The sequence below is a fragment of the Labeo rohita genome, unplaced genomic scaffold (genome assembly GCF_022985175.1).
Source record: "Labeo rohita strain BAU-BD-2019 unplaced genomic scaffold, IGBB_LRoh.1.0 scaffold_466, whole genome shotgun sequence".
Taxonomy (NCBI): Eukaryota; Metazoa; Chordata; class Actinopteri; order Cypriniformes; family Cyprinidae; genus Labeo; species Labeo rohita.
The window spans coordinates 1-9,402 of record NW_026129386.1 but is presented as its reverse complement, the minus strand read 5'-3'; the positions used below and the strand labels follow the sequence as shown (position 1 = coordinate 9,402).

The 9,402-nt window shown below is 45.1% G+C and overlaps 1 long non-coding RNA gene across 3 annotated transcripts; it reads right to left on the bottom strand.

Annotated features, from left to right (window-relative positions):
- Positions 1-802: 802 nt before the first annotated feature.
- On the bottom strand, positions 803-8,037 carry LOC127160826 (uncharacterized). Of its 3 annotated transcripts, XR_007826858.1 has the most exons (4): positions 7,790-8,037; positions 7,356-7,429; positions 3,310-3,383; positions 803-1,753 (listed from the first exon to the last, which is right to left on the bottom strand). It is a non-coding gene; the product is annotated as an uncharacterized LOC127160826 (long non-coding RNA). The 3 variants fall into 3 exon arrangements; XR_007826859.1 differs by lacking the exon at positions 7,790-8,037 and having other exon boundaries at positions 7,356-7,447; XR_007826860.1 differs by lacking the exons at positions 7,356-7,429; positions 7,790-8,037 and adding an exon at positions 3,995-4,036.
- Between the last annotated feature and the right edge of the window lie 1,365 nt (positions 8,038-9,402).

Genomic DNA, 9,402 nt, shown 5'->3' with positions numbered 1-9,402 from the left:
GTAGGGTGTAAGTTAACCTCATGATTTTTTTAAAAAGTGAAAGTAAGAAATTGAATTTAATTGTAGTTACATGCAGTGGTGTAGTGGTGCCTGGAGAAGTGTATACGCATTAGTTATACACATGTATATACGCAAGCTTAGCATATGCAATTACCGCTTATTTACAGAAAATATATAACGTTAATGCACATCCGCAACTCACCGGAAACATCAACAATCTCACACACCTTGGTCCACACATCATTTTGCTTGGGAACTAATGTGGTCGGAACCAAAGTTTTACAGGACTGTGTTCTCTGGAATCCTCTCAAGGGGTGAACTTCTACGTTCTGATTGGTTGCCGCAGAAATGTGTCATAGACGCCCACACCGTCCAAAACGCGCCGTGCCGCTTCTCGCCACTCGCTCACATTGAAAATGAATGACTTCAGGACACTTTGACGCTCTCGCCGGCGCCGGTGTGAACGCACAGACAGACGGACACATCAGCGTACGATTAGCCAGAGGTGAAAACCTAAAAACAAACAAACAAAAAACGATGCCATTAAACAGATATTAAAAAGATACTGTATATGCTGTTTGTACATTCATTTGAAGATTGAATACAAAATTATTGCAATATAAAAGCATATTTAAAAACTTTAATTTTGGGTTGGATTAATTGCAATATATTTCAGAAGTTTTTTTTTTTTTAATCAATTGACACCACTAATATATACACACACATATATATATATATATATATATATATATATATATATATATATATATATATATATATATATATATCAGTGGTGTCAGTTGATCAAAAATAAAGATAAAACAGTAATATAATGAAGTATAATTGAAATATAAAATAAGTTTCTATTTTAAAATACTTTAACAATACAATTATTCCTCTGAAAGTTGTTTTTTTATCAGCAATTACTTCAGTCTTCATTGTCTTCAGTCACATGATCCTTCAGAAATAATTTATTTTTGAAATCATTCTGAGTTATTTTAAATTGTAATATTTCACAACAATGCTATGCTATTTTACAACAGCAAAGCAAGACCCTAGAAACTAAGACTGTTTGATACACATTACAATGTACTACTTGATAAGGATATTCATGCAGCTGTTTCTGTATCAGCAGTGAACTGCACTTAATTTAAATAAAAACAGAAAAACAGTGAATAGAGTATATTATAGGCTACTACAAAGTTGAATCTGGACACAGAGGAACACAACTGAGGTCTGATATAAAGAGACGTAATCACTGAAACAGATTCACATCTGTAATATTGAAATATCTGCTAAATGTGTTCCCTATTTTTGTCAACCTGGCAACCATGTGAACGTTCTCTCCCTACTGTAGATAAAAGCACTGCTTTTCTGAAAACACCATAAACTTACAGTTTAGTGATCAACACTTCATAATCTATTCTCAGAAAAGTGTCATTGATCAAGTGTTTTTATTTATGAGAGAGAGTCTGTGTATGTATGAATTACTTCCATTTTTGCTGTTTATCATTTATCAGTGCAGCTGTGACTTTAAATGATTCAAATAACAGTGATGTTATAAACTCCTTGCAGAGGAAGATCATGCAGCTCTTCAGCAGTTAAAATATTTTATTGGTAAAATTTGCAGGTCAGCGCTGAAGTTTCTGTGTCTGAATGTGTGTGTGTGTGAACTACAGTGAAGACACTACATAGCAACTCCCTAGCAACCACCCTGAGTACATTGGCAACTGCATAGCAACCACCCAAGTACCTTGACAACTACATAGAAACTCTCTAGCAACCACCCTGAGCACATTGGCAACTGCATATCAACCACCCAAGTACCTTGAGAACTACATGGCAACTCCCTAGCAACCACCCTGAGTACATTGGCAACTCCCTAGCAACCACACTGAGTATATTGGCAACTGCATAGCAACCACCCAAATACCTTGACAACTACATAGCAACTCCCTAGCAACCACTCTGAGTACACTGGCAACTGCATAGCAACCACCCAAGTACCTTGACAACTACATAGAAACTCCATAGCAACCACTCTGAGTACATTGGCAACTGCATAGCAACCACCCAAGTACCTTGACAACTACATAGCAACTCCCTAGCAACCACTCTGAGTACACTGGCAACTGCATAGCAACCACCCAAGTACCTTGACAACTACATAGCAACTCCCTAGCAACCACTCTGAGTACACTGGCAACTGCATAGCAACCACCCAAGTACCTTGACAACTACATAGAAACTCCCTAGCAACCACTCTGAGTACATTGGCAACTGCATAGCAACCACCCTGAGCACATTGGCAACTGCATATCAACCACCCAAGTACCTTGAGAACTACATGGCAACTCCCTAGCAATCACCCTGAGTACATTGGCAACTCCCTAGCAACCACACTGAGTATATTGGCAACTGCATAGCAACCACCCAAATACCTTGACAACTACATAGCAGCTCCCTAGCAACCACCCTGAGTACATTGGTAACTGCATAGCAACCACCCAAGTACTTTGACAACTACATGGCAACTCCCTAGCAACCACCCTGAGTACATTGGCAACTCCCTAGCAACCACCCTGAGTACATTGGCAACTGCGTAGCAACCACCCAAGTACCTTGACAACTACATAGGAACTCCCTAGCAACCACCCTGAGTACACTGGCAACTCCCTAGCAACCACCCTGAGTACATTTGCAACTGCATAGCAACCACCCTGAGTACATTGGCAACTGCATAGCAACCACCCAAGTACCTTGACAACTACATAGCAACTCCCTAGCAACCACTCTGAGCACATTGGCAACTGCATAGCAACCACCCAAGTACCTTGACAACTACATAGAAACTCCCTAGCAACCACCCTGAGTACATTGGCAACTCCCTAGCAACCACACTGAGTATATTGGCAACTGCATAGCAACCACCCAAATACCTTGACAACTACATAGCAGCTCCCTAGCAACCACCCTGAGTACATTGGTAACTGCATAGCAACCACCCAAGTACCTTGACAACTACATAGCAACTCCCTAGCAACCACTCTGAGTACACTGGCAACTGCATAGCAACCACCCAAGTACCTTGACAACTACATAGCAACTCCCTAGCAACCACACTGAGTATATTGGCAACTGCATAGCAACCATCCAAATACCTTGACAACTACATAGCAGCTCCCTAGCAACCACCCTGAGTACATTGGTAACTGCATAGCAACCACCCAAGTACCTTGACAACTACATAGCAACTCCCTAGCAACCACTCTGAGTACACTGGCAACTGCATAGCAACCACCCAAGTACCTTGACAACTACATAGCAACTCCCTAGCAACCACTCTGAGTACATTGGCAACTGCATAGCAACCACCCAAGTACCTTGACAACTACATAGAAACTCTCTAGCAACCCTGAGCACATTGGCAACTGCATATCAACCACCCAAGTACCTTGAGAACTACATGGCAACTCCCTAGCAACCACCCTGAGTACATTGGCAACTCCCTAGCAACCACACTGAGTATATTGGCAACTGCATAGCAACCACCCAAATACCTTGACAACTACATAGCAGCTCCCTAGCAACCACCCTGAGTACATTGGTAACTGCATAGCAACCACCCAAGTACTTTGACAACTACATGGCAACTCCCTAGCAACCACCCTGAGTACATTGGCAACTCCCTAGCAACCACCCTGAGTACATTGGCAACTGCGTAGCAACCACCCAAGTACCTTGACAACTACATAGGAACTCCCTAGCAACCACCCTGAGTACACTGGCAACTCCATAGCAACCACTCTGAGTACATTGGCAACTGCATAGCAACCACCCAAGTACCTTGACAACTACATAGAAACTCCCTAGCAACCACTCTGAGTACATTGGCAACTGCATAGCAACCACCCAAATACCTTGACAACTACATAGCAGCTCCCTAGCAACCACCCTGAGTACATTGGTAACTGCATAGCAACCACCCAAGTACCTTGACAACTACATAGCAACTCCCTAGCAACCACTCTGAGTACACTGGCAACTGCATAGCAACCACCCAAGTACCTTGACAACTACATAGCAACTCCCTAGCAACCACACTGAGTATATTGGCAACTGCATAGCAACCATCCAAATACCTTGACAACTACATAGCAGCTCCCTAGCAACCACCCTGAGTACATTGGTAACTGCATAGCAACCACCCAAGTACCTTGACAACTACATAGCAACTCCCTAGCAAGTACCTTGACAACTACATAGGAACTCCCTAGCAACCACCCTGAGTACACTGGCAACTCCATAGCAACCACTCTGAGTACATTGGCAACTGCATAGCAACCACCCAAGTACCTTGACAACTACATAGAAACTCCCTAGCAACCACTCTGAGTACATTGGCAACTGCATAGCAACCACCCAAGTACCTTGACAACTACATAGCAGCTCCCTAGCAACCACTCTGAGTACACTGGCAACTGCATAGCAACCACCCAAGTACCTTGACAACTACATAGAAACTCCCTAGCAACCACTCTGAGTACATTGGCAACTGCATAGCAACCACCCTGAGCACATTGGCAACTGCATATCAACCACCCAAGTACCTTGAGAACTACATGGCAACTCCCTAGCAACCACCCTGAGTACATTGGCAACTCCCTAGCAACCACACTGAGTATATTGGCAACTGCATAGCAACCACCCAAATACCTTGACAACTACATAGCAGCTCCCTAGCAACCACCCTGAGTACATTGGTAACTGCATAGCAACCACCCAAGTACTTTGACAACTACATGGCAACTCCCTAGCAACCACCCTGAGTACATTGGCAACTCCCTAGCAACCACCCTGAGTACATTGGCAACTGCGTAGCAACCACCCAAGTACCTTGACAACTACATAGGAACTCCCTAGCAACCACCCTGAGTACACTGGCAACTCCATAGCAACCACTCTGAGTACATTGGCAACTGCATAGCAACCACCCAAGTACCTTGACAACTACATAGAAACTCCCTAGCAACCACTCTGAGTACATTGGCAACTGCATAGCAACCACCCAAATACCTTGACAACTACATAGCAGCTCCCTAGCAACCACCCTGAGTACATTGGTAACTGCATAGCAACCACCCAAGTACCTTGACAACTACATAGCAACTCCCTAGCAACCACTCTGAGTACACTGGCAACTGCATAGCAACCACCCAAGTACCTTGACAACTACATAGCAACTCCCTAGCAACCACACTGAGTATATTGGCAACTGCATAGCAACCATCCAAATACCTTGACAACTACATAGCAGCTCCCTAGCAACCACCCTGAGTACATTGGTAACTGCATAGCAACCACCCAAGTACCTTGACAACTACATAGCAACTCCCTAGCAAGTACCTTGACAACTACATAGGAACTCCCTAGCAACCACCCTGAGTACACTGGCAACTCCATAGCAACCACTCTGAGTACATTGGCAACTGCATAGCAACCACCCAAGTACCTTGACAACTACATAGAAACTCCCTAGCAACCACTCTGAGTACATTGGCAACTGCATAGCAACCACCCAAGTACCTTGACAACTACATAGCAGCTCCCTAGCAACCACTCTGAGTACACTGGCAACTGCATAGCAACCACCCAAGTACCTTGACAACTACATAGAAACTCCCTAGCAACCACTCTGAGTACATTGGCAACTGCATAGCAACCACCCTGAGCACATTGGCAACTGCATATCAACCACCCAAGTACCTTGAGAACTACATGGCAACTCCCTAGCAACCACCCTGAGTACATTGGCAACTCCCTAGCAACCACACTGAGTATATTGGCAACTGCATAGCAACCACCCAAATACCTTGACAACTACATAGCAGCTCCCTAGCAACCACCCTGAGTACATTGGTAACTGCATAGCAACCACCCAAGTACTTTGACAACTACATGGCAACTCCCTAGCAACCACCCTGAGTACATTGGCAACTCCCTAGCAACCACCCTGAGTACATTGGCAACTGCGTAGCAACCACCCAAGTACCTTGACAACTACATAGGAACTCCCTAGCAACCACCCTGAGTACACTGGCAACTCCATAGCAACCACTCTGAGTACATTGGCAACTGCATAGCAACCACCCAAGTACCTTGACAACTACATAGAAACTCCCTAGCAACCACTCTGAGTACATTGGCAACTGCATAGCAACCACCCAAATACCTTGACAACTACATAGCAGCTCCCTAGCAACCACCCTGAGTACATTGGTAACTGCATAGCAACCACCCAAGTACCTTGACAACTACATAGCAACTCCCTAGCAACCACTCTGAGTACACTGGCAACTGCATAGCAACCACCCGAGTACCTTGACAACTACATAGCAACTCCCTAGCAACCACACTGAGTATATTGGCAACTGCATAGCAACCATCCAAATACCTTGACAACTACATAGCAGCTCCCTAGCAACCACCCTGAGTACATTGGTAACTGCATAGCAACCACCCTGAGCACATTGGCAACTGCATATCAACCACCCAAGTACCTTGAGAACTACATGGCAACTCCCTAGCAATCACCCTGAGTACATTGGCAACTCCCTAGCAACCACACTGAGTATATTGGCAACTGCATAGCAACCACCCAAATACCTTGACAACTACATAGCAGCTCCCTAGCAACCACCCTGAGTACATTGGTAACTGCATAGCAACCACCCAAGTACTTTGACAACTACATGGCAACTCCCTAGCAACCACCCTGAGTACATTGGCAACTCCCTAGCAACCACCCTGAGTACATTGGCAACTGCGTAGCAACCACCCAAGTACCTTGACAACTACATAGGAACTCCCTAGCAACCACCCTGAGTACACTGGCAACTCCCTAGCAACCACCCTGGAGTACATTCGCAACTGCATAGCAACCACCCTGAGTACATTGGCAACTGCATAGCAACCACCCAAGTACCTTGACAACTACATAGCAACTCCCTAGCAACCACTCTGAGCACATTGGCAACTGCATAGCAACCACCCAAGTACCTTGACAACTACATAGCAACTCCCTAGCAACCACTCTGAGTACACTGGCAACTGCATAGCAACCACCCAAGTACCTTGACAACTACATAGCAACTCCCTAGCAACCACACTGAGTATATTGGCAACTGCATAGCAACCATCCAAATACCTTGACAACTACATAGCAGCTCCCTAGCAACCACCCTGAGTACATTGGTAACTGCATAGCAACCACCCAAGTACCTTGACAACTACATAGCAACTCCCTAGCAACCACTCTGAGTACACTGGCAACTGCATAGCAACCACCCAAGTACCTTGACAACTACATAGCAACTCCCTAGCAACCACTCTGAGTACATTGGCAACTGCATAGCAACCACCCAAGTACCTTGACAACTACATAGAAACTCTCTAGCAACCACCCTGAGCACATTGGCAACTGCATATCAACCACCCAAGTACCTTGAGAACTACATGGCAACTCCCTAGCAACCACCCTGAGTACATTGGCAACTCCCTAGCAACCACACTGAGTATATTGGCAACTGCATAGCAACCACCCAAATACCTTGACAACTACATAGCAGCTCCCTAGCAACCACCCTGAGTACATTGGTAACTGCATAGCAACCACCCAAGTACTTTGACAACTACATGGCAACTCCCTAGCAACCACCCTGAGTACATTGGCAACTCCCTAGCAACCACCCTGAGTACATTGGCAACTGCGTAGCAACCACCCAAGTACCTTGACAACTACATAGGAACTCCCTAGCAACCACCCTGAGTACACTGGCAACTCCATAGCAACCACTCTGAGTACATTGGCAACTGCATAGCAACCACCCAAGTACCTTGACAACTACATAGAAACTCCCTAGCAACCACTCTGAGTACATTGGCAACTGCATAGCAACCACCCAAATACCTTGACAACTACATAGCAGCTCCCTAGCAACCACCCTGAGTACATTGGTAACTGCATAGCAACCACCCAAGTACTTTGACAACTACATGGCAACTCCCTAGCAACCACCCTGAGTACATTGGCAACTCCCTAGCAACCACCCTGAGTACATTGGCAACTGCGTAGCAACCACCCAAGTACCTTGACAACTACATAGGAACTCCCTAGCAACCACCCTGAGTACACTGGCAACTCCATAGCAACCACTCTGAGTACATTGGCAACTGCATAGCAACCACCCAAGTACCTTGACAACTACATAGAAACTCCCTAGCAACCACTCTGAGTACATTGGCAACTGCATAGCAACCACCCAAATACCTTGACAACTACATAGCAGCTCCCTAGCAACCACCCTGAGTACATTGGTAACTGCATAGCAACCACCCAAGTACCTTGACAACTACATAGCAACTCCCTAGCAACCACTCTGAGTACACTGGCAACTGCATAGCAACCACCCGAGTACCTTGACAACTACATAGCAACTCCCTAGCAACCACACTGAGTATATTGGCAACTGCATAGCAACCATCCAAATACCTTGACAACTACATAGCAGCTCCCTAGCAACCACCCTGAGTACATTGGTAACTGCATAGCAACCACCCAAGTACCTTGACAACTACATAGGAACTCTCTAGCAACCACCCTGAGTACACTGGCAACTCCATAGCAACCACTCTGAGTACATTGGCAACTGCATAGCAACCACCCAAGTACCTTGACAACTACATAGAAACTCCCTAGCAACCACTCTGAGTACATTGGCAACTGCATAGCAACCACCCAAGTACCTTGACAACTACATAGCAGCTCCCTAGCAACCACTCTGAGTACACTGGCAACTGCATAGCAACACTTTTGTTGACTGACTGAATGTGTGTGTGTTTTCTAGTGTGGATCATGGAGGAGAATCCAGGATTACAGCAGGACTGAAGAAATGTACGTCTACAAACACACACACACACACACACACACACACACACACACACACACGTTGGGTTTACATGTTTTATGGGGACATTCCATAGGCGTAATGGTTTTTATACTGTACAAACCGTATTTTCTATCGCCCTACACCTACACTACACCTAAACCTAGCCCTCACAGGAGACTGTGCACACTTTTACTTTCTCAAAAAAACTCATTGTGCATGATTTATAAGCCTGTTTCCTCATGGGGACCTCACAAATGTCCCCACAAGGTCAAAATTTACTGGTATTACTATCCTTGTGGGGACATTTGGTCCCCATAACGTGATGAATACCAGGTGCACACACACACACACACACACACACACACACACACACACACACACACAGCTGTAGTGATTGTTGTTGTGTAATAAATGTGTCTGTTCTTGTGTTCAGATGCCTGTTTTCTCACACTGG